Source organism: Talpa occidentalis, unplaced genomic scaffold (assembly GCF_014898055.3).
Source record: "Talpa occidentalis isolate TD23 unplaced genomic scaffold, MPIMG_talOcc4v2.1, whole genome shotgun sequence".
NCBI classification, from domain to species: domain Eukaryota; kingdom Metazoa; phylum Chordata; class Mammalia; order Eulipotyphla; family Talpidae; genus Talpa; species Talpa occidentalis.
In genome coordinates this window covers 29,746,678-29,771,628 of record NW_026555331.1, presented here as the reverse complement: position 1 = coordinate 29,771,628, position 24,951 = coordinate 29,746,678, and the positions used below count along the sequence as shown (strand labels likewise).

The following is a 24,951-nucleotide window of genomic DNA, read 5'->3' as shown; positions in this document are numbered from 1 at the left end:
GAGAGGTACTTTGAAGCATGTAAATATCTCTTGCTCCTAAAAGGATTCCCCGCTAATTTTAGGATTTACCAGTGCTGGAATATTTTATTTGTTTTTTAAAAGATTTATTTATTTATGCATACAAGAGCTGGGGTACAGGGCAGAGCTGTAGGGGTGAGAGGATCCACCAGAGACAGAGTGGGGAACAGAACAGGCAGAATTGACTGAAGTACACTGCTGAGGGGAGCAGTGGGTGAGTCAGGAGAGGTCTGCTGTGCCAGGTGGGTTGCTCCCTGGCCGAGGATCGAACTCGTGCTGCAGTGGCTGCAGACAGCTTCATAGGTTGCATCTTAACCCCTTGCGCCACCATGGAGCCCAGTGCAGGAATATTTCAATGACAATTTTCTCTTGCCCTCATTTCCTCATTTATATTTTGGATTATTCTGTAAGATTTGCTCCTTCTCTCTTATTTATTGATTATTATTTATATCACTGTGGACTTATGAATATTTATTTTATTCTCTCAGTGATGAGATCTCATTATTTACTTTTTTGTTCAAATTCTTCCAATTTTGGCAAGTGGAATTATCAGGGAGCTTTCAGCTAGCCTCTTGTATCCTTTGACATGCATAAAGAAGAACAATTTTTAGCACTTCAAACCTTATGGCAACACAAGGTGCTCCAAGCGAACCTTGCATTTTCTAGCTTAGGTGTAGAATCAGTTCTAGAAACAGCCATTCTTCCACAGAGCCTGAGTTCCTTTGGCAGGAGAGGTGGTATTTAGAAACCAAGATATGGGATCTGGGTCTATTCATTGCTACCAGTGACAGAGCTAGAAAGTGCTAGAAAATATATGTGTATATATATGAGCCCCTGTACACGCACATTATATTAATTTATATATCTCTTTATCTGAGTATGTATAAATATGTACCAATATGTGTTCATGAGTGTGTATATATATGTGTGTGCATGTGTATGTGAGTATATACATATACATGGGTGTACATCTATAAGTATAAACATGAGATTTTACTTTTTATCAGCTGAGCTGGTACTGATGTTCCACTTTGTTTCAAAAACCCTAGATCAAGGGCCTCCCTGGTGGCGCAAGGGGTTGAGAGGCAACCTAGGAAGCTATCCATAGCCACTGCAGCACGAGTTTGATCCCTGGTTAGGCAGATATCCACAGGGTGCAGCAGACCTCTCCTGACTCTCCTGCTGTTCCCCTCAGCAGTGTATGTCCATCAATCCACCTGTTCTGTTCCCCACTCTGTCTCTGGTGAATACTGTTACCTCCCACACCTCTGGCCTGTACCCCAGTTCTTGCATGCATAAATAAATAAATCTTTAAAAAAATTTTAAAGCCCTAGATCAGCTATTGTTATGGGTTCTGATTTGGGTTCCACAAATCCAAAAATGATTTGTGGAATTCCTAACCCCAGTACTTCAAAATGACCTACTGTAAAATGTGTGGGTGCAGATGCAACTAGTTAAGTTGTGGGCACGCTGAAGAAAGGCAGCGCCTTCCTACAGTATGAACGGTGTCCTTATAAGAAAAGGAGAAGATAGATAAAAAGGGAAGATGGTCATGTGAAGAAAAAGGGAGATGGGAGTTATGATGCCACACACCAACGGACACCCGGGGCTACCAGGAGCTAGAAGACACAAAGGAGGCTTCCCCAGAGCCTCTGCAGGAGCATGGGCTGTCAATACCTTTACTGCAGACCCAGCCTCCAGAGCTGCAAGAGAATAATGGTCCAATGTTTTTAGCCACTCAGTTTGTGTGTGGTACTTTGTCACAGCACCCCTAGGAAACTAACACAGTACCTATTTGATACTACTTTCTGCCCCATTTATATCCAATAATACACAAATCATCCACTTTATTCCAAAGGCTACTTCAGTCATATCACATTTAAAACTGTCTAGATCCATCCCAGATGTCTGTCCTTGGTAGCAAAGACGGTGCCTATTTCTGTTACATCCCTGGTACAGTGCTAGGTACAAAGCAGGTGCTCTGTAAAGGTTCGCTGACTTGAATATCTACAGACTTCCTCTGTCAACCCATTGGATCAGCTCAGATGGCCAAGACTTTCGGTCTCCAGTTCTAAGTGAATTTTGCCCTTCCTTCCTTCCTTCCTTCCTTCCTTTCTTCTTTACTTTCCTTAATATTCACTGGACACATAGTTCTAGACATTAAAGAATCAGCAATGAACAAAAGAAATAAAAATTACTGCCATCTTGGATGGCATTTTTATATTCTAATAATGGGAAAAATATCAAATTCTAGATTATAATCTAGAATTAGAAATTACAAACCACCTGTTTGAATGACAAATTAAATGGGCACATGAGGATGGGATACACTTTGAGAATAGCTTCCACACCTGACCAGCTGCGGTCTAGTATCTCCTGCAGCATTTCCAACAACTCTGCTACAGCCCAACAACCAAAGGCCCAGCTGAACAGGGAGAGGGAAAAAAAAAAAACTGGCCAGAAAGAAAATGGAGGCAAGGAATGGGAATAGTGATTCTCCTACAACATACTATATATGCCAGCCCTTCCTGAGTTGTGCCAAACTAAGTATTTACTTGTGTTAATACCTTCATCATCATTATTATATCATTAAATTGACAACACAGTTGCAGAATAATAATGGCTGCCAGTACTGCAAGGTTGCTCTGTCCCAGGAAGTGGTTTAGACACTCATTCACTTAATCCCAATTACTCCTCACCACAATTCTATGAGACAAATGCTATGATTTTCATTTCACATATGATAGCTGGAAGCTGAGAGGTTGAGTCATTTGTTCCAAGTCCCACAGTTAGTAAATGGCAGAGTCCAGATACAGATGTCAGTATTTTGGACTCCAAAGTTCTGACTCTCCCCCATGTTTCCAGAGAACTCTCTTCCCAACAGGAGGTACCAGTTGGCAAGGGCTGTCCAGCCAACAGTACTGGAACAGGATTCCCTCTGCAAAAAATTTCTCAACAATGAACCCTCTTGCTGACCCTGTCCTTTTCATCACTGCATTGTGAGTCTCTTTTTTCCTAACATATCTGTCCCAGCACTCTGTCTCCCCTGATGTCTGGGATAATAGATATTTGGTGACAGATGCTGGATCTCCAATGGTCACTTTCTATCTTTCCCAGCCTCCCTCAGTCTGTCATTCTCTCTTCATCATTAAGATACCATGGAGCAATTTTGCAAAACATCCAATGAGCAAGTCTACAGAAGAAACTGGGTCCATCATTAGTTAGCAATTCTAGAACACAACAAAGCAAATGCCAAGCCAAAAATGTGGAAAGCACTGAAAATTGAAGCTGGAGGAGGAAGATACACACATTCCAGGCCCCTTCCCAGAAGGGACAAAGAAAGGAACCACACTCACAATTTAAATCCCAAAAGCTCCTCCACAAGTCTTGGGACTGAACAGATATCAGTCACTGGGGACAATCCCAGGTGGAACATCTCCCCCTCCAAGATGAGCAACTGCCTGTTCTAATGGCGAACTCATTTCTTCCCATTATCTTCATGAGGAAAGCTTGGCTCCTCTTTATTCCCACATTTGTCCAGGCCTCCTCAGAGATAGTCTTTCCTGCAAGATGGCCCCCACCTCTGGGGTTTCTTGCTCTTTGTCAGAGTAGAACTCAAGTTACATTATTAGGATTCAAGAGATCAAAGTAGGATGAATGTAGAGACAGAGAACGGGAAGTTTATAGACGAAAGCCAGGATTCTCAGATCCACTAGTTATTCTTCTGTAATTTAGAGAAGCAAGGAGGGCTGGAGTAGAAGTCCATAAGTCCATCCAGATCAGACTCACCCCAGACACCAACTCATTCTCCAAGATACACTGTGAAGTGTATGTGACAGGGGCGGGACAGCCCTGTTATCGGTGACAGTACAACCTTCCACTAGGAAGAAATAAGCATTCTGTTCACTTTGGGTTATCGTTGACTCTAGTTACTGCATCAAAGTCCAGAGTCACCAAAACAAGAAGTCTGACGAATACTACAACAAGTTCCCTTATCTCCAGGGGTAATATCACCACCACCACGTACTTGCTGGCAGTGAAAATGAGAGGCTTAATTAAGGTGGTGGGAGTCTTTTAACTACTTTTCTTACATGCGGCCTAATTTCCTTTTAGTTCTCAAGTGGGCTAGTGCCAAGTTTCAGGCCTGATGTCTGTACTTAAGGGAGTACACTTAATCCAGCCCTCCAAGCCACAGTCTAAGCACTCTGCGTAACCCCATGGCGATGGAAGCAAGCAATGTCAGTTGAAAAGGAAAATAAAAATCCCCACCAAGACATTTATACGATGTGCTTGTTACTGCTCCTGCTCAAAAGTAAATACCGTGGTGCGTGTTGCTAAGCAAGTTGTCTCCTCAGTCCTTAGTAGCTCCATTAGTAACACAGGATGGCACTGACTATATTTAGAGACTAATAAGATGTTTTGCTTTACTTTTGTGAATAATCAGGTTCAGCAACCATTGCTTCCAACACATAGCAGAAGCAGTTGCTCCATTGTCCCAGGCTAGGATGCAAGTTAGGACTCAGTGGTAAAGGTCCTGTTGGGAAGTCTGAGGGTTCTCTGCTAACCCTCTCCCCCAGAGCATCTTCAGATCTTAAATACTAAAATTCATGAATTATCAAAAAAAAAACACACACTTTTCATGAAAAGTCTCCACTTTTCTATGGTATATGTCTATGCACCAAGTGCTGGAAAATTGTGAATTTTAAATACACTTAAAGAGCTGGAGTAAGGGCCTCCCTGGTGGTGCAGGCGGTTGAGCACTGCACTGTGAAGCTGTCTGCAGCCTCTGCAGTGCTGCTTCGATCCTGGCCGGCCAGCAAGGGTCCCACATGGAACAGCAGACCTCTCCTGTCTTGCCTGCTGCTCCCCTCAGCAGTGTATTTCGTCTGTCTGCCTATTCTGTTCCTGCTTTGTCTCTGGTGAATCCTCTCACCCTCCCGTGCCTCTGGCCTGTACCCTGGTTCTTGTATAAAAATAACTAAATGTTGAAAAAAAAAAAGAGCTGGAGTAAAATGGTTCTATAAATATTCATCCTCCTGATGGAAAGATAGTGTTACTTTTGGGGTCCTTGTGAGAGTGACCAGCCCTTAGGTCAGTCCCAGACCCTGCACTGAGGAGAGCCCTTTTGTTTATAGATGCTAGCAAGTTGTTCAGAGTGAGGTGGTAACTCTGATGGCTTTTCGGTACTCGGCATTCCCTGGTACCCAGAATTCCCCAGTTATTCAGTATTTCCTAGATGCTAGATAGTAGGCAGAAATAGTCTGCAAGAAAATAACCTCTTTAGCAGGTTTCTACCAATGGAATTCTAGAACTTTTCACCTACTCTGAGACACTGCCTGTGAAGAACATTAGAGCACAGATCTGCAGCCTGGTCCCTAAGATTAATGTCAACGACATAATTTCCCATTGAAGTGACTTTAGGCATATTAATATCTTCCTGGCTGTTTTCTCACCTGCTATTGTAATAATTAATGATATATGTAAAGTGCGTAGAACAGTGCATTCTTCTGGCATCTTCTAGCTCTGGGACAGGACTATATGTGTACAAGAGTCTTCAAACTCTCCACCCCACCACACACTCAAAACAAGCAAATCCTGCAGCCTGTCAGGGAGGACAGAGCTGACTCCAGAGTCACCCTTAGCATCTGTATTTGCTGCTTCTGTATTTCACAGGAAGTCACTGACCTAATAAAGTTAGAAATCGCCAACATTCAAATTCCTATAACATCAAACTGTTGCTAATTATGGTTCTGGTTGTATGCCATATGTTTCCCAGAAATAATAAATGTTCCATGGAAAAGTAAGTGGTTAAGGAGGGTGGGAAAAGCATATCCTTAATGTCCCTGTTTTTCTTGGCTATTAATATAATGAAATATTCAATAAAAATATGAACATTCAACTGAAACTACTTCTTAGAGTTTTCAGGAAGTCTCTTGAATTAAAAATCTATGTTCAAACACCACTCTCAAGTAACTGATCTTAAGCGCTTACATTTAAATTTTGGAAACTGCTCCTCATGTCCAGGTGTTTCTCTTGATAGAAACTACAGTGAAAGATGTTAAGCTAACTCCATGTGCTTTTCATTTTCAGAAATACAATTTTAGGCTGCTTAAGAGTTTCAACATATTCTCTTGAGCTACATAAAATGAAGAAAACCATTTTGGTTTTAAATATAGTTTTGTTTTTGTGGGGTTTTTTCCTACTAGGAACAATTTCTCTCAGACGATTTCTCCATATTGCTATTTAACAAGTGAAGTGTTTAGCCTGCTAGTTCCCTTTATTTTACTTATGAATTTGAATGCAGTGGGCTTTTGCAACTATCCAGTAAAAGAAAATTAAATTATTGATCAAGTGATCTTCATTTATAAAAACCATACCAGCATTAGGAGACCGGGGGTGTGTTTTATTTCAGCAGATTTTATACTTAAGAGGATGTATTTTTACAATAAATCAGTTGATATTCTCATTCATTCCTATTTTCTGATACAGGGAAAGCATGATAATTCTATTGGTGATAAAAGGTGATTAAAATTGAATCCAAGTTACTTTGGAGACAGATGCTATTATATGGCACTACCACAAGTAATAAATCACTACCACAAGCACGGCACTACCACAAGTAATGAATCACTTATTGTGTGACAGGCAACACCAGGTGCTAAAATCATAATGATCAAAGCAATGGATCTAGACACTGTGTTCATGGAGCTTACAGTCTATGGATAGTTCTACCTAAAGGGTGATCTGTGAGTCAGCACCATCCCATGAGCTATTTTTTTTTTTTATAGAGGCATGTTTTTATTTATTTATTTATTTGTTTGTTTGTTTTTGTTTCTACATGCACTGGGTACAATCAGACGTGTGGGAGGGTGAGAGAATTCACCAGAGCCAGAGCGGGGAGCAGAGCAGGCAGAAGGACCGAAGTACACTGCTGAGGGGAGCAGTGGGCGGCAGGAGAGGTCTGCGCGCCATGTGGGACCCTCCTCTGGTGGCCGGGGAGCAGCCGGGGATCGAACCGGTGCCTCAGAGGCTACGGGCAGCTTCGCAACCCAGTGCTCAACCGCTGCACCACCAGGGAGGCCCCCCATGAGCTATTCTTATCAAATTGTAGCAGAAGTACAGATACTGCAAGTGTATAGTTTAGATACTTTTGCAGCTTTGGGACATTGCTGCTACATCCCAATGTGTGGAAAATGGACTCATCTTGTTGAATGGAGTATGGACCCACTTGGATATTGCTGACTTTGCATAGTGAATTTCATACAGTGGGATCTAAGATGGACAGGAGAACAGAAAATTTAAAAATATCCAGTCCTTCTCATAGATAATTTGAGAGGCACTAATCTAGTGCTTTTCAAACATTACAAGGGAGAGAGAACGGTGGGGAGAGGAAGGAAAGGAAGTTGCGAAGGGGAGGGAAATAGGGAGGCAGAGAAGAGATGGGGGGCCTCCTCTGGTGGCGCAGGCAGTTGAACGCAGCACTGTGAAGCTGTCCGCAGCCCCTGCAGTGCGGATTCGATCCCGGCCGGCCTGCGAGAATCCCACATGGAGCGTCAGACCTCTCCTGTCTCACCCGCTGCTCCCCTCAGCACTGTATTTCATCAGTCTGCCTGTTCTGTTCCCCGCTCTGTCTCTGGTGAATCCTCTCACCCTCCTGCACATCTAGCCTGTATCCCAGTTCTTGTATGCATGAATAAATAAATCTTTAAAATAAAAAAGAGAGAAGAGATGGTGGAATGACTGGGTGGGAAGGGACAGGAGGGGTAGAGAGCACAGCAAGAAAAGAAGTGAAGGTGGTGAATTCAAAGATGTTCACACCCCCTAGTTCATTGCAGTTGGAGTATGATAGGGGACAGGACAGATGGAGGTAAAGGAGATAAATCTATAAGGATCATCTGTAACCAGCTGGTAGAGAATTATATGAAAAAAAATTAAAACTTTATTTTTGAGACAATTTGAAGCTCCTATGTATTCCTGAACACAATAGTAGCATGATAGAAAGCTCTGTTTTACCAAAATAATACTGATAACATTTGAAAGATGCACAATACTTTGAGGCAGGAGGCTTTTAAATGAAGTAAATAATATTTGTCAAAGGAAAACTTTTAAGAGTTTTCTTAGTGGTGTTATATATTAATCATTTATCTAAGTAAATTCATACCATCTTAAGTCTTCCCCAGCAACACAGCATAATAAAATACCACTTTGGAAGATCTAGTTGTACATGATTAAAGTGATTTTGAAATGCCACTTCTTAGCTTAACAGTGACAGAGAAAACACTTTCTCCACATTTTCAGAAATTTTGATTAAACTACACATATTAAGGGAATATTAAACCAATACACTATTGTAATAACATATACTAAAATGTCAAGTACCATCACTGAGGGACAGCATGTCCCTTCTTCCTCTCTGTTGTCCTTGGCTTCCTATAAAACTAGAATTGAACTCATTAAATGTGCCCCATTTACATTTATGTGTCATCAAGAGGTTATAAATTCTTGTAGCTGACTGCGTTGGAGTCTTGTGGTATTAAAATTCCCATAAATGTATCTTTAAGAAATAGTTGAACCACTAAGTAAACCTTAAATATTGAAGGCAAAATTTTATAAGGTTTAACAAAATATAACATGACTCTCAAAATGTTTACCCTCACCCACCAGACAAACGCATCACCACAGTAGAGTTTTATGCAATTGGTGGGGTAAAAGTCTAATTGTTTATAGTCTTCTCATTCTGGTTTTGTAATATTTGTCATTACGATTTAAGAACTATAGAACTGTGAATCTACCATCCTGTTATAATGAAAGCTATGCATTTAGAATTGGACATATTTGCACTACAATGACAATGAAAGTTAAAAGATAACCGTGCGGGTCACTGATATACTGAAGCGATGATTCTCAGGGCCTTTTGCCTCTCTCAGAAGATGTGTGGCAATGTAAGGATGACTGTCATGCCAGGGGTAGGGGTCTGGGGATGCCACTGGCGCCATAATTCTACGAAACATCTATACCATCTAGGACAGCCCCTTCCAATGGTATTCTCTGGGCCAAAATGTCCTATCTCAGGCTACGGCCACCTCAATCCTTTGGTACAGTAATATCAAAAATTTTGGCATCAGTCTTGACTACTTCTATTTCCCCCACAATTTATACCAAGTCACTAAATCCTGGTGGCTTGCTGTTAAAGTAGAATGGGACCCTCCTCACCATTGCTACTGCTCTTGGGCATCTCACACATGTAAAAATGTTAGCTGTGCTGCACTTGAGAAAGCCTGCAAATTGATCACACAACTATGTACCTACCCTTCCTCTTGGTATATAAAGAAATAATCACTTAGGTTCAGTCAATATGAAAAGTAGAAACAAAGAAGTTCCTGAAGATTTAAACAGGCCACTTTTATGCCTCCCTTTGATACAACGACATATCTGGTGATTTTTGCAAACAAGACTGAAAGTGCCCTCACAGGTGTGCTGGCTGAGTTCCCCTGAGGGTGTTGCTCTCCACGCAGATAGGCAAACACTACATCAGGAAGTCTTCCAACAGAACTTCAGAAAAGTCCAGCATGACTGAAAACTCAAACAAGATTCCAGGAATGTATTATTTCCTGAGTTACAAGTCTGATGACTTTCAGATGCATTAAATAACAGCTTTGGGAAATAAAGCAAAACACTCGGTCTCCTTAGATGTGGCTAGCAGACCCTTCACGAATAACATTGTTTTGTTCAGTGTCATTTGGTTATAACATCGAAGAGAAAAAAAGAAAATTCTGACCTGACATTGAATGAAACAACTTATTTTGTGGACCTGCTTTCGTTTGCTATATGTTGTTTCACTTAGAGTCAGTTTCCAAGAACCAAGTGACACTTTAAGAGAGAACTTACTGTATGTTGACTGTAAGACTTTTTAGAGACAGTAAATGTGCAAACTCTATAAAGCATATTAAATCTATAATAAGATATAGTAAGTACTTTTGTAAAAAGAAATAGACTCTACCTTTTCGACTGATCCTTCTCGAGCAGTGTTAACCTGAGTTATTTTTATTTAAGTCTTTTCTTTACTCCCTTCACCACTCGAGGACAGTAAAGTGCATGGTGTGGAGAATCATTAGCTTTTCAGAAGCAAGAATAAATACAAATCTAATAGTTCTCTCTCTTTTTTCCCTCTCTTGGAATTTTTCCAGTTTTTGACTATGAATTGAGTATCATGAAGAATACCTGTGTTGAGTATGGTACCCCTGCTGCTAACACAGATAACTTTTATCCAACTAAACAAGGGAATAACCACATGTAGATGCAATTCAAGATATGTTAGTTATTATTTAAATTTCATCTAAAGGCCTCCCACAACACTTATTTAGAAACAAAAACTTCTTATAAAATCTATATATTTGCTTATCAGCCATTATCTATTTGTTCCACTAGAATCTAAGGTCCATGTGAACAGGGATTTAATCCTGTGTTTCCTGGATGAATGTGTGATTGAATGAATGAATGAATTGAATTGAATACCTTCTCCCAAAAAGCAGAGTCATTATACAGCTATAAACTCCTTCTATGTTCACACTAAGGAAAGGAGACAATAGGAATCACTCAGTGTTATGAACTACTCGTGTTCATTCATTCATTGATTTATTTGCTCTTTACTAGTTTTTCATGATTTGTCTCTGCCACCTTTCTAACTATGTTTCAAAGCATGTCTCTCTTGCTCTTCAGCAACGCTGGTCCTCGGTAAGTTCCCAGAAAACTCCACACTCCCTTCTATCTCAGGGGCTCTGCCCAGAACACTCTCTTTCCCAGCCCCAAACCCTCTGAGACTTCTTCAGGGAGCCTTCCCTGATCAACACTTAGACTAGGGATAGTGCCTGTATTTTAACCTCTTACTTTCCCATGTTTTGTTTCCATCATATTTATAAAACATTTTGGTAATTATTTGATTAATGTCTCCCCCAACCCCACACCACTTAACGTTAGATAGAAACATGCCTGCCTGTTCCTCATTAATATCCCCCACCATCAAGCCTTTTCAATGAATATTTATTGAATGAATAGATGTTTCAAGGCATGACCTGTTACCAGATATATGAATCCATGTTATACTGGGTCATTCTCTCCTATGTCTTAAGTTAATAAGTGCTTAATCAACATCTTTTGGTTATCATATTAGCATTTTTCCACTGCAAACTACATCTTCTTAAGTCTACATGATGCTAAATGAAATTGTTGCCAAATTGCTGAGAAATCAGAAGTTCTCTCTTTATTCATTCATTCTTTTCAAATACTAATAAAAAATCCATTGCATTGTTTTTTACTGATGATTGCTTTCTAGATTGAGCACAGAGTTCAGTTTTACTGAACTTATTAGCTGTTTTTGACACTAAACCATGACTGGTAGAAAAGGCTATCAGGAAATCAATTGTTTGGAGGGTCAGTATTTGTCTCTATTTGAAGATACCCAAAGGCCTACTTTAATTGCTCTCTAGATATGTGGTGTCTTATGTCCTCAGCCCCTGAAATAATCTCTCCCCATCACTGTCCTTAAATAAAAAATATTCTGTTGATAAAATATGTGTTTTTTTTATAATTATGGGACATTGTGAATAAAGAGTAGTGAGCTCTTAGGCTAAAAGTTTAAGATAGTATTAAAAAAGAGAAGAAAAGAGGTCTTCAGTGCAGAATACCATAGAAAAATATAATTTCATATAAGATCGTGTAATAGAAACATGAGTCATGTGGAAACACTAAGAGAAAGTATATGGATTTCTGGGAAATCCAGATGAAATAATTTAGTAAAGGTGTCAAAATCACCCAAGACAACAGGAAAACAGAAATAATTGTAAACCTAGAGTTTGTTCATATATTTCACCTTAAGATAGTTTCTTTACATATAGCTTCCCTACAATTGCTATCAGGATCTCTGTTACAAGGTAATTTTTACTAGAGAGTCAGAAATTCTTGAATGAATTCCAGAAAGTCCAAGAAATGAAGCACTATATGCTAAGTTAAGCCATCCCGTTAGAAAGCACTGGCTAAGAATTTAGCCTCTGTAAAAGAAGTCGCCCCATCCCTGCTTTATTCATTCCTCTCTTGAGCCCAGAGTAGTTGAGCAGGGAGTGTCTTCTTCACTGTCTCAAGAGCTTTTCTGTCAATTTCTCATCCAAATCTTCCCCTTAGGAGTCTGGTGGATGCCTTGAATCTGTAGCATGAATTCCTGCACCCTAACCTTGCTCCACATAAACTAGAGATGGAGTAGAATTTATTTTGTGCTCAATCTAGAAAGCAATCATCAGTGAGGGATCATGACCACAAAAACACAGGAGAGACCTGGATGCTTGAGGAAAGACAGAAACAACCAGAAGCCAATAGAAGATATGACTGAGCTTCTACATTTCCTTTATCAAGAGGGAAAGGTTCTCATAGCTCAGCTTTACTGTCTTTAGAAAAGGATACACATTTTCCTATTATTCTTTAGTTTGATGGGGGATCTAATGCAATGAATACTATGCTGCTAATTAAGTTTACAATATCCATAAGTAGGTGAACCAGAGCATCACAAGAACCTCTCAGGTTGCCCGGTCACTACCAATTTAAATATACAATTTGATCTTGGCTTCCAGGGGAAATGCATTGACATTGGGGCTTAGTTCTCAATGTCATGCCTAAGTAAGTCTGATTGCAAATATTTTATTACTGTTCTAGAGATCTCATGAAAAGGATTTGTCTACAAGTTTACCAAATTTGGAATAAAGATTTTTCACTTTCACTTTCTTGTTAACATCCAGATGAGCCATATTGCTCATCTAATTCTTAATTAAACCATAGAGAGTTAATGGGGATAAAGGAAGTGGATGAAAAAAAAATTTAAGTACATTTAGGTTTCATTTTCCATCAACTATTTCCCTTCCATGCAATTTAAGTGAAATACAAAATAAGTTTTTGTTCTTATCAACCTGGATTTTATTCTTGCCATTTATTCCTCATGTAAAACTATTTGACCAACTAAACATTAGATTAATATTCATGCTTTATTTACAAAGAGTCTCAAAATGTATAACTAGGGTCTATTTAGCCTTGCCTACAAAATTTTTCTGGTTCTTATCTGGGACTATTAGCATATTTTGAAAAATTTCCAAGAAATTCATATGCCAGTAGATTTCCCTTCCTAAAAGGCCAATTTCCTAAGTATTCAATGAGATAGCTTTTGAGACCCATATCAACAAACAAGGAAAGTAATAATGTTCGTATCTAAACAGGAAATTCACTATTGTGGATATTGCTGCCCTAATTATACTATAATAGAATTTCAAAACAATCTTTTCTGAATCAGAAAACACTCCATACCCGCTTCAATTTTCCATACCAAGTAAGTAGATTTGCAAAGTAAGGAGAGGAACACATGTAGTGCCTTTTTTTTCCCAGAAAACAAGTCAGGTTTTTACTTCTTTATCACTTCTGTTTTTTTGGGTTTTTTTAAAGTAAATTTCTACCAGTTAAATAGGTTTCTATTTAATCAGTTTTCCACAGGAGAGAACAAAATGTTTTCAAAATTAGAATGGATGCATAGTTTTCTTTTCAGTAACATACAAATTCATTGAGAAAATGGAAATGTATACCCCATGACAAAGCCTTAGAGGTAGAGGTAAGTCAGCATTTTCTATTGACCCGTCACCAAACATACAAACACACACCACCTAACTAGGACACCACATCTCTGTACTCTGAGCCACAGTCTAAACCATTTGAAAGCCAGGCATCCCGAAAGGTTAAAAAAGTAACTCACAATGTGCAGTCAACGCAGCCTCTTGGATCTCAGAGCCTTGCAGGTATCACGGCAGATTTTTTTTATCACCAGCAGCTCAAGGGCCCTGTAAATGAAATCGCTCATAATCAATGAATCTTTTACTTGAACATTTGACAGCTCAGTAAGCAGTTTATGTAAGGCTGTTACTTTTTTTTTTTGTAGTTGCCTTTGCAAACAGGAAACAGGAAACACACCTACAAGAGTACTGACATATCTAAATCTAATGGGTGTTTTGTTCAAAGTACTCAGTGGGGGGTGAGCTAGTTACACAGGATAAGAGTCCCCAAAAGAGCAGGACTCAGGTCCTAGCATTTCACAGTCTAAAATCCTTTCAATAGATACTATGTTGGCAACTTATGAGAGGGAGAAATAGGCATTCTTAGTAAAATTACAGCCTTAATCTTAGAAGAACTATAAACTTCAAAATAAACTCAGGTGTACATATGTTTACAGATATGTATGTATGTGTATATATGTATATGTACATATTAATATATTAGTTATATATTTTTAAAAATAAAAATAGATATATAATTTTCCCTGGAATATACGGAAACCATCATTTAGGAATCTTTTGATTACAAATAATAGAAAATCCAACTCAAACTCACATACACAAATAAATAACAAAACAAGGAAATGTTTTGCTTCATTAAGCTGGGAGCAAAAAGGCCCAGACATAGTGTTGCTTTTGGGAAACCAGGAATTCACTCTATCATTCGATTCTCTGCAATCTCTTGACAATGATGGGTCTACTCGGTAGACTCACAGCTCCTTCCGGCTGCCTTCCATTATTATGCAAAAAGTTAACAGCTGCCGAAGGTCAAGACCACAACCACACCTTCTGAGAGGACAGTGTTAGGCAGTCCCAAGTTCTGAGGCTGCTCAGATTTCCTGCTTGTGAATCAGTCCTTATACTCTGCTGAATGCCTTTAAAGTAATCAAGGCTTATCCCTGGAGGCAAAGGGAGACTCATTCCAAAGAAAAATCACATAAAAAGGCATTCAGGATAATGTGAGGAAGGGAAAAGGGGGAAAGGAATAATGGGAAAGAAATCAACAAATGTCCACTACAATTTTTCACAAGACTATGAATCCAAAGATTGGTATTTGAGGATGTGTATCCATGAAAACTACTCCGGGGTTATCTGAAGATGTGTGAAAGACAATAAGCTAAGGTTCAATAGATACTGTTCTCAAGTCTTCACAATTAGTCTGACTTGCTATTTACATTAGACTTGCTCTCCCAGACTACAGTCCAGCATATTTCCACTTTGTTTATAAAATACATTTCACAGCATAGAAAGTGCTCTTGCATTTGATGTTGCATTTTGTCATGCAAATAACTCTGCAGGCATTTACACTGGAAGCTTAGAGAGAGGGGTAGACACTGGGATTGTCTATCTAATTCCCAGACTACCCTTTATCCTTACAGAACCTTGTTTTTCTATGGAGCAGCAATTTACCCTGTCAAAACTTAGCTAAGGATCGGCAGGTGGAACAGTTTCGGTTCGGCAGTGTGAGTTGAAGTTATTAAGTAAGGCTCCTGGAGAAGCACTTTAAAAGGGCTCTGGCATTTGCTTTCTGCTCGTTGCCTTTTCTCTTCTTCCAGCCAAAGGTAGAGCCACATCCAGTAGTCACAAAGTGGCAAGCATGAAGAAGGAAACCACATGCTGTGAAGACTAAATTAAGAGAAGGAGCCACTACCATGGGCCTGGTTTCCTGTACCTGGCTATCACAAGAGAAAAAATAAACTCTGGTTAAACTGCTGTACAAGGGTTCTTGGTACATGCAGCTGACCTCACCACAGACACAGACAGGTTCCACAACCAGGTAATGGCAGATCAAGGTTTAGCCCCATGTCTCTTGACTTCCAGTCTGGTGATATTTCCAATCAACAAACATTTATGCTTCCCTTCTGAACTAATAACTCACTTAAATGATCTCAGACGTAGTTCAAATGATTGGGGGATTTATTGGTTTTGTTTTGGTTTCTTCAGCTTTTTAACATGTAAAACTCAAACACTTGCAAAATTGCTCAGGCAAAAAATGCTAAGAAAATGTGGGGCATTTGACCAAAATTTCTTTCAAGAATATCTAAAGAAGAATTAGCCATTTTTTTCAAATCTTGCTGTGCATGAGTTTTCTTCCATTTCTCATTCACCCAGTTATTAAAAGACAACAGAGGGTTTCTGGTATCCGGTTCCACATCTAAGGAGCTTGGAAGTCACCATTCTTTCCTAATAACAAGTATAAATCAAGTACTCTTCTCTGATGGTTACGAGAGGGGAGGACACAGGGCTTACAGCTGCCCTCAAGATGGAAAGACCAACAGGATCATAGGATCATTCAGGGTTGGCAGCTTTTAGACTCACCAGAGAACCACTGTGGGGACCAGAGCAGGGGTAGGAAAACATAAACTGTAATTGAGGAATTGCTGGAGTCTGCCCCAGGACAATTCTCAGCGTTAAAAACTCAAAGAGGACCCAATATTATGAGATGAATTTCCAGGTGCTCTACCTGATTCCCAAGGAAAACAGAAGAAAATACTCTTAGGATTCCTGAAGGGGCAGGGCCAAGGAGCCATTGGGAATACCCCAGAGCATTCAGTTCTTAACAAGGCCTGCCCAAAGGAGAAGCTAGTTAACCAGAGCCCAAGCTACTGGGGTATTATCAGAGTCTAAACAGAGCTGAGGTAGGGGGATACTCAACTGCAGCCAGCTCTCGCTGTCCTGGTTCACCTAAAAGGGGACCAAAACCCTGGGAAACACTTGTGAAGCTCACAGTACAGAGGAATAAGCTCACTAAGTGACTGAGACCTAATCACAGAACTAGTGAAAGCTTCCTCTCCTGTAAGCTTTACCACCGCATTACTGAAGCTCTATTTACTGCAGTTCTTTAAACCCGCACATCATGTCTGGATATCAAAAAAAAAAAAAAAAAAATTACAAGGCATATCAAAAGGCAAAAAAAAAAAAAAACCCCACAATTTGAAGACAGAACATCAGAACCAGACATGGCAGGGAGTTGGACTGAGAAGACAACAGAACTCTCAAGAAGATTGCAGTCATATACTCACCCAAAATCATACCCAAAATCAATTCCAGAGGGATTACGGACTTAGTATTGAAAAACAAAATGTTAGAACTTGTGGAAGAAAATAAAGAACATCTTTCTGACCGCCAAATGGGAAAGGAATTGAAGTTTCATTGGTTTGCATTGTTGCTGGTGTTTGGGAAGTGTAGGAGCTCTCCCTTCAAGTGTAGTTACTATAGCGCTTCCAGCACCAAGGTACCCACAGTCTCCCTCCATAATGCATTTGCCCCCTCTTCCCTTTGTTCTCACTGTCTACTACCCCTATCCCCTCTGGATGCCTCAGTTCTGTTGTCAGCTTTCAAGGGTTAGTTTTACATTTGTCTTATCTGACCCTTTAATGGATTTCTCTATATTCTACATAGAAGTGATACCATCCATACTATCTTTCTCCTTCTGACTTATTTCACTTAGCAGCAGGAAAATAATTCTTAAGGAAGCACTAACCACAAAAGGAATGATGGATAAATTGCTCACTGTCATGTTAGGTACCTGTTCTCAAAAGGCACAAAAAAGAAAGCAAAAACATGCAAATACCTGATATAAGTTTGCAACAAGTAAAATCAACAAAAGACCAGTGTTCAGAGTACACAAATCTTTACAAATAAGAACAGATAGCACAGTAGAAAAATATGATCTGACACATTGTAAAAGGGGAGGAAAATAATGGTGAATGAACATGAAAATATGAGCAGCCTCATTTGTAGTCAGGAAAATGCAAATTAAACTGTGGGAGTACAGTTGATATAACCACTTGGGAACAATTTAACCTCACAAAGTTGAATTTTCACACACCCTGTAACTGAGCAATTCCATTTCTACTATATTCTTTAGAGAAATTCATATTTTCTGTGGAAGATAGGCACACTGTGTTTATAACAACTTTATTCAAAACAACAAAAAGCCAGATTTAACAGAAATGTCCACCAACAAGAGAGCAAATAAATTGAGTTGGAATGTGGAATATTGTACAATAGGTAAAAGCAATAAGTCACAACTACATGCAACAACTTGGGTGAGACTTGGAAACAATGAATCAAAAAAAAAAACAGTATCAGGTATCTATATACAGGTGATGGTTTTTTATATATAAGGCCCAAAAACAGTGACTCCAAACAATATTTTTGTTTAGCTAAACCCATAGACAATACATTTTTATAGTTGTATATTATTTTGTCACATATGAAGATTCAGGTAACCAACATTGCAATCAAGATGAGACATACAACTTCATCCTACTATCATTTATAGTCACACCCAGCCCCTCTGCTCCTGTCCTTTATCCCTGGAAACCACTAAGCTGTGTGTATCAATATATTTTTTAATTTAAATATTTTATTTTATATAATTCTTACATCTTTCTTCATCTTTGCACAATGTATGCATTTTCATTTTGGTTATATTCCCCATACAATTGCGCCCCCCCCCTCCTTATTTTGACTCTAATCCTTCCTTTCCCCGCCTCTCCTTCCCTCCCCCCACCCCCCATAGTGTGTCTCTGGTTTATAGTTGCTTGTTGATTTTGATTTTTACTTTGTATTGATTAGTCTTTTTTTGGTCTCTTATTTAGGTTTTCTAAATTCCTGCTATGAGTGAGACCATCCGGTATTTTTCTTTTTCTTTCTGATTTATTTCGCTGAGCATGATCCCTTCTAGCTCCATCCATGTTGCTGCAAACTGCATATGTTTATCTTTTTTGATTGCTGAGTAATATTCCATGGTGTATATGTACCACATCTTCTTGATCCAGTCATCTATTTTGGGGCATTTGGGTTGCTTCCATAGCTTAGCTATTGTAAATAGTGCTGCTATAAACATAGGTGTGCAGGTGCTCTTTGGAATTGATGTTTCTGTGTCCTTTGGGTAAATACCTAGGAGTGGAATGCTGGATCATATGGAAGCTCTATGTTTAGTAGTTCAAGAAATCTCCTGTGTGTATCAATATTTTGTTCCTTTTTATTGCTGAAAAATATCCTGTGGTTTGAATGTACCACAGTTTTATTAACCACTCACCCACTGGAGAACATTTTGGTCATTTCCAATTTTTACTGTTATAGATAAAGCTGCTAGGAAAAATTGCATACAGGTTTTTACATGGATGTAAGTTTTTATTTCTTTGGCATATATACCCAGGAGAGTGACTGTTGGGTTATATATTAAATTTGTTTAGTTTGTAAGAAACTGTATTTTCAAGAGAGACTGTACTATTTTAACCATGAGCAATGTATGAGAGATTCAATTTTTTTCATATCCTTGCCAGCATATGGCACTATCACTATTTACTATAGTTGCTTTAATAAGTGTGTATTGAGTGGTATTTGATGATCTTCATTTGCATTCCCTAATAGCTAGTAATGTTGACATCTTTTCAAGTACTTACTTGCTATGCATATATTCTTTTCAGTGGAATGTTCCTGTATATTTTTCCCATCCACTAATAAAATGATTCTTTTTTTAGCTGTGGGCTTTGAATTCTTTATATCATCTAGATATAAGTCCTTTGTCAGGTATGTGTTTTGTAAATATTTTTCTCAGTCTATAACTTGTCTTTTCATCCTCTATTTAAGAATCCTTCATAGAACAAACATCCTTAATTTGGATGCAGTCCAATTTATTTTTTTTTAGAGCTCATTCTTTTGAATGATCAGTGTTATATTTGGCAGTAGTTTCCTGTAGATAGTATATAGTTGGGTCATTTGTTAAATTCATTGCATTTATCTCTGTCTTATAATATTTCTATATTTAGATCATTTATGCTTTATTGATATGCTTAGCCCAAAGCCTATTGTTTTACTTGCTTTTTGTTTCTTGTTATCTATTTTCTCTTTTAATTTTCACCTCCAGCCTGATTGTGGATTGTTGAACATTTTTTAGAATTTTCTTTTTATTTATCTATAGTATTTTATGTATATCTCTCTATGTAGCTTTTTAAATGGTTGCCCTCCACATTACATTAAGTATACACAATTTACCAGGGTCCATTGTTATTGATGTTATACCAGTTCAACTAGAATCTTATCTCCCTCTACATTATTTTACTCTCCCTCCTTTATTCAGTAATTTTCTTATTCAGTAAGTTTCCTCCACATACATTTAAAGTCACATCAGACAGTGTTGTAAATTTTGCTTCAATTATCAAACATTTATAAAACTTAGAAGGAGAAAGTTTACTCTATTTACTCCTATTTTTACTCTTTGTATCAGTCTTTTTTCCTAATGTTCCAAGAGTCCTCCTTTTATCATTTTCCTTTTGCTTAGAGAACTTCTACAACCTATTTCCTTAAGCTAAGCCAGCTGGTAACAAATTTCTAGGTTTTCTTTCAGCTGAGAATGTATGAACTTCCCCCTCATTTCTGAAGGATATTTTCACTGAATATAGAATTCTGAGTTAATAGTTCTTTTCTTTCGGTATTTAAAAAATGTTCTGCTACTTCCTTCTTGGCCTCCATGATTTCTGATGAGAAGTTCACTGTATTTCTAACTGTCCCCCCTCCCCCATAGGTAAGGTAACATTTTGCTCTTGCTGTTTCCAAGATCTTTACTTTGACTCTATTTTTCAGAAGCTTGATTGTGATACGTCTTAATGTGGTTTTATTTAGTCTTCTTTCTCACCTTCCAGGATTCTGATACACATATTGGATGTATATTTCCATAGGTCTCTGAGGCCCTGCCTTCTTCTTTTCTTCAGTTTATTTTCTTTGTTGTTCAGACTGGGTAATGTTAATCATTATATCTATAGGTTCACTGGTTCTTCCCTCTGTCCCCTTCCATTCTGTTGCTGAGCCCATATATTGAATTTTTTCACTTCATTTATTATATTTTTCAATTTCTAGGAAACCAAATGATAATTTTTTAAAATCAAATTCAGACATTTTTTGAAGTTAAAAACAAAAAACACCTCTCTTCTATTTCCTAAGAAATGAATACATTGATGAACAAGGGCATAAAAATGACCATACAGATTGATGTGACTCACATCACATCAATGGTCTTGCTTCCATTCAACAGCCCTCTGTTAGAACATGTCCTAGGAGTTCCTCTCCAGCACAATGTAGTTGTTCTGGGCATGAGTGACCCCAGGAAGCAGGACCAGGATGGGCAGTTAAGGCAGGAGCACTCAAAGGTTCAGCATTAAGCAGGAATTCACTAAGGTGCTATAGGGCTTTCTTCCTCTGGCCTTTTCACCCTCACCCCAAACCCCATCTTACTTTCACTCTTGGGCTCCCTGAGATGCTTGACTCTGCATTAAATTTTATAATTTCCTCTCATCTTACATCCTCTTCCTCATACATTCTGCTTGTTTACCTGGTCTTGAACCCACTTTTGCCTGCATTATGACATTTCATGAATGTGTGGATTCTCTGACCCAATTCTTAGACCAAGGCTCTTGACCTTCCTAAACACCACATAGACATTTTAATGGATTCACTTTCACCAACACTTGTGTTTCAGCTTTCCACCAAAGCTAATGGAAACACAGATCTCTTCAAGGTGGCTGTGGGAGGAGATTTTAAAGGTCCAGGGTCTCCTCTTTCTGAGGGGATGCTTCTGTGAGTTCAGTGGCTGCCTCTCACATGTGCTCCTTCCATCCCAAGCCCAGCACACAGAGGCGGAAGAGAAATGGGTGGGAGGACAAATTAACACTGAAAAGCTTTGATAAATACTAACAGCAAATACTAAAAATAACTAGGCAGAAGTGGTCTACTTTTAGGAATTTCATTTGTGCCTTTGTGTTGGGGATGAGGAGGAGGGAGAAAGAGCAGGCTGCAGAGAAGGGGATGGAAATGTCAATGTTCTGTAGAGGTGGAGGCACTAAGAGCTTCCCCCACAGACAACCCTTCCCCACCCCCTCCCTGAAATAACTCTCTCAGCTTTCTCTGGCTTCTGCAATTCCACAAATGGCTCTGTCCCTGTGCTGCAAATGGCATCCTTGTTTTTGCCAGCAGAGAGGAGAAGCAGCTAAGAAACTGCAGGCTGCTTTGCTTCTCAACCTCACCCACTATTAATTGCAAAAAACCCAGCCAACTTTTGACCTCAGCTCCCTGACAGCAGGGGGCCGTTGGGATGAGCAGGTGTTACCTGTTCATCTGTTAGTCCCTGGTATGCTGAGTATGATGTGGCAAAGACATTAAGTCTACAGGACACAATGTAGACTAGGAATTCTGCAGGTCTCCAAAAAAAGCCTCTGCTGGGCACCCTTGCTGCTCCTTTCTAGGACTAAGGACACAGATAAATGACTTTGATGCTTTCATGGCCACGGTCTCCTGGTTTAACAAATGGAGGAGTGCAAGTTTGTTCAGTTTTGTTTCTGTCATTTTCTCTTCCCTCTAGTGAGCAATCCGACTACATTATGAATTAACGAGGATTGCTAGAGCTTGAGGAAGACACAACATCAGGGAGAGAAACAGTTCCCACTGTGATGAATTATGTGAATCTTTGAGTTTTGCATCATATGCATCCTAAGCAATCTGCAAAGGGAGTATCTCAAGTCTGAGCCTTCCTTCCCTGAGCCCCTAATTCCTCCTCCATAACATGCACTCTTAATAGCACAGTCTGACAGTATAAATAAATAAAAAACTTCCTTTTCCCTGCTCTCAAAATCTCCACGTCTTTATCCATCTCCCCCTCCTTTCTTCATGACTTAAATGAAGAAGGAGAACTCTCTGCCCAAAGGTTAATCCCTCCATTTATGTCCTGATTCCCCCTCTTATATCATCCACAGTTGTTGCTTCCCTGATCCTCATCACTCCTCTACAACCTCACAGTGCTACTTCTCTGGGCTTTTTCTCTGAAACTATAAAACAGTCTTGACCTCCCTAGTCTGCAAATCTGCCTTCTATTTTGTTATCCTTTAAGAGCCCACTCTCTCCGCCATTCCATCACACTTCCTAAAGTGTGAGTTTCCACTGATTATTTCCTTTGCCCTTCCTTTATTTACTCCATTACTTGTTGCAATCAGACATCAACCTGCTTTCTCCAAGGACCTTAAGGCCAGTTGCACTGGCCTTGACTCTTCTGTTCAACCCTCCTGAAACCCCCTTTGCATTTTGATTCTATGATAATATAATATCCTAGCTTTTCTGGAACCTACCTGCCCATTTCTAGGTTCTCCTACACTCTCCTCCTTTGACAATCCCATCATTATTGGTTGTCCCATAGTCTAGGGTGGCCACATTTGGCTAAAAAAAAAAAAAAAAAAAAAAGGAACACCCAGTAAAATCTGAAATTCCAATCAACAATGATTTTTTTCCTTTAAAGTAAGTCCTAAATATTACATGGGGCATTCTTATACTAAAATATTATTCCTGTTGATGTGAAATTCAATTTTAATTGAGCATCCTTTATTTTATCTGGTAATTCTATGAACTGTTTCTTTAATACTCATCTCCTCTCTCTAACTTCCTCCCTTACTGATGTTTTGTATACCCAAGATTTGACCGGTTATCTTTTCTCAGATAATTACTAAATGTTTATCTCTTGCAGCTCTCTCTCCCTCCCCCACCCCATCCTCTTTGCCCCCTTCTGATGTGTTTATGTTTCCCCTAGGTATTTTATAGCATCTGCATTTTCTATGAAATTGATCTTATTATTTTGGGCCCTCAATGTCCAAGTAACTGCATAGTCTACACTGTTGCCAAACCCAGATTCTGATGCAAGAACATCTGAGTGCTATAATTGTCTGAAGCAGGGATCCATGACAGTCGGGAGAAGAAACGTTCATCCTTGCAGACCACATGATCTGTGTTGCAATGATTCAACTGTTGCACTCCTCCTGTGCAACCTGTTGATGCACAGAAGCAACCACAGATGACACAAAAATAAATAAGCAGGCCTGTGCGCCAATAAAACTCTACCTGCAAAAAACAGGCCGCCAACCTGCGGGTCGTTGTCTGCAGACACCAACCTAACTCAAGCATCTGATGAACATTTTTTTTCATGTTTTCTTTTCAAACTATTTTTCATTGTAGATACTTGATTGGAAAGAATATTGGAATTTCACTTGATGTAGTCTTTTTTCTCAAGATTATCCTTATATCAAACTCAGGAATCTGGAGTAGGTGGGGAAATAGGAATGACGGCTTCTCTGGGGCTTTCTGTCCAACCCGCTGGACAACACCCAAGGTTGGGTTCAGAGTAAGGCAAGCTTTGGGGTGCAAATTTTATCAGGGTGCCAAAAAGCTCAGTAACCAAGATAAATAGTATTTAATGTGATACTTAAAAAAATTAAAATAATGGAAAGCATCCATGGCTGAGCAAAAAAGCACCAATTTAAACAAGGGCAGGATCACACTACTGATATTTTTTCTTTTACCTTGGGCTCCAAAATTTTGATATTTTGTTTATCACAGGAGCTTTACAAAGTTTTGATTTAAAAATATCTCAGGTGCCTCCCCTGGTGGCGCAGGCAGTTGAGGGCTGTGCTGTGAAGCTGTCCACAGCCTCTGCAGCGCCGGTTCGATCCCAGCCAGCCGGCGAGGGTCCCACATGGCGAAGCAGGCCTCTCCTGTCTCGCCCGCTGCTCCCCTCAGCAGTGTCTCTGGTGAATCCTCTCACCCTCCCATGCATCTGGCCTGTACCTGAGTTCTTGTATAAATAAATCTTTAAAAAAAAAGTCTAAATAAATAAATAATAAAAATATCTCATTTTTAATGCAAAATGTTATTTATCTTGATTATGGAGTTTTACCGTGCTTTATGAGTCCTTTCCTCACCTCCCTCCCCAGCCTTCAGGACAGAACCCTGTCACCTTCTGCTTTATCAGCTTACAGTCTTGATTCTGCTTCTACTTAATGTTGCTGTCAGGCTAGATCATTCTTTTTGGTTACTTTGATACCATTTTGGTTACTGGATCTACCTCATACACAAGTGTGAACTTTTGCAATAAACTCTCTAGAGTCACTTCTTAAGGGATAAGTTAAGTGAGAAGAGAACAGTTTATTAATACACACTAAGTGCTAAGTGACACTACGCTCACTAAGGGACTTCACATTCATCATTTCATTTCATGCTCATGAGAATCCCATGAGGTTCAATTACA

General features: G+C 39.2%; 1 protein-coding gene across 6 annotated transcripts in view; it reads right to left on the bottom strand.

The window, feature by feature from the left end:
- NCALD (neurocalcin delta) overlaps positions 1–24,951 on the bottom strand; it is a 348,584-nt gene that overhangs the window by 139,094 nt on the left and 184,539 nt on the right. For all 6 annotated transcript variants that reach the window (XM_054692055.1, XM_054692056.1, XM_054692059.1 and 3 more), the window contains one exon: positions 13,802–13,886. The gene's annotated coding sequence lies outside the window, so the exon portion shown is untranslated. The remainder of the gene's footprint in view (positions 1–13,801; positions 13,887–24,951) is intronic.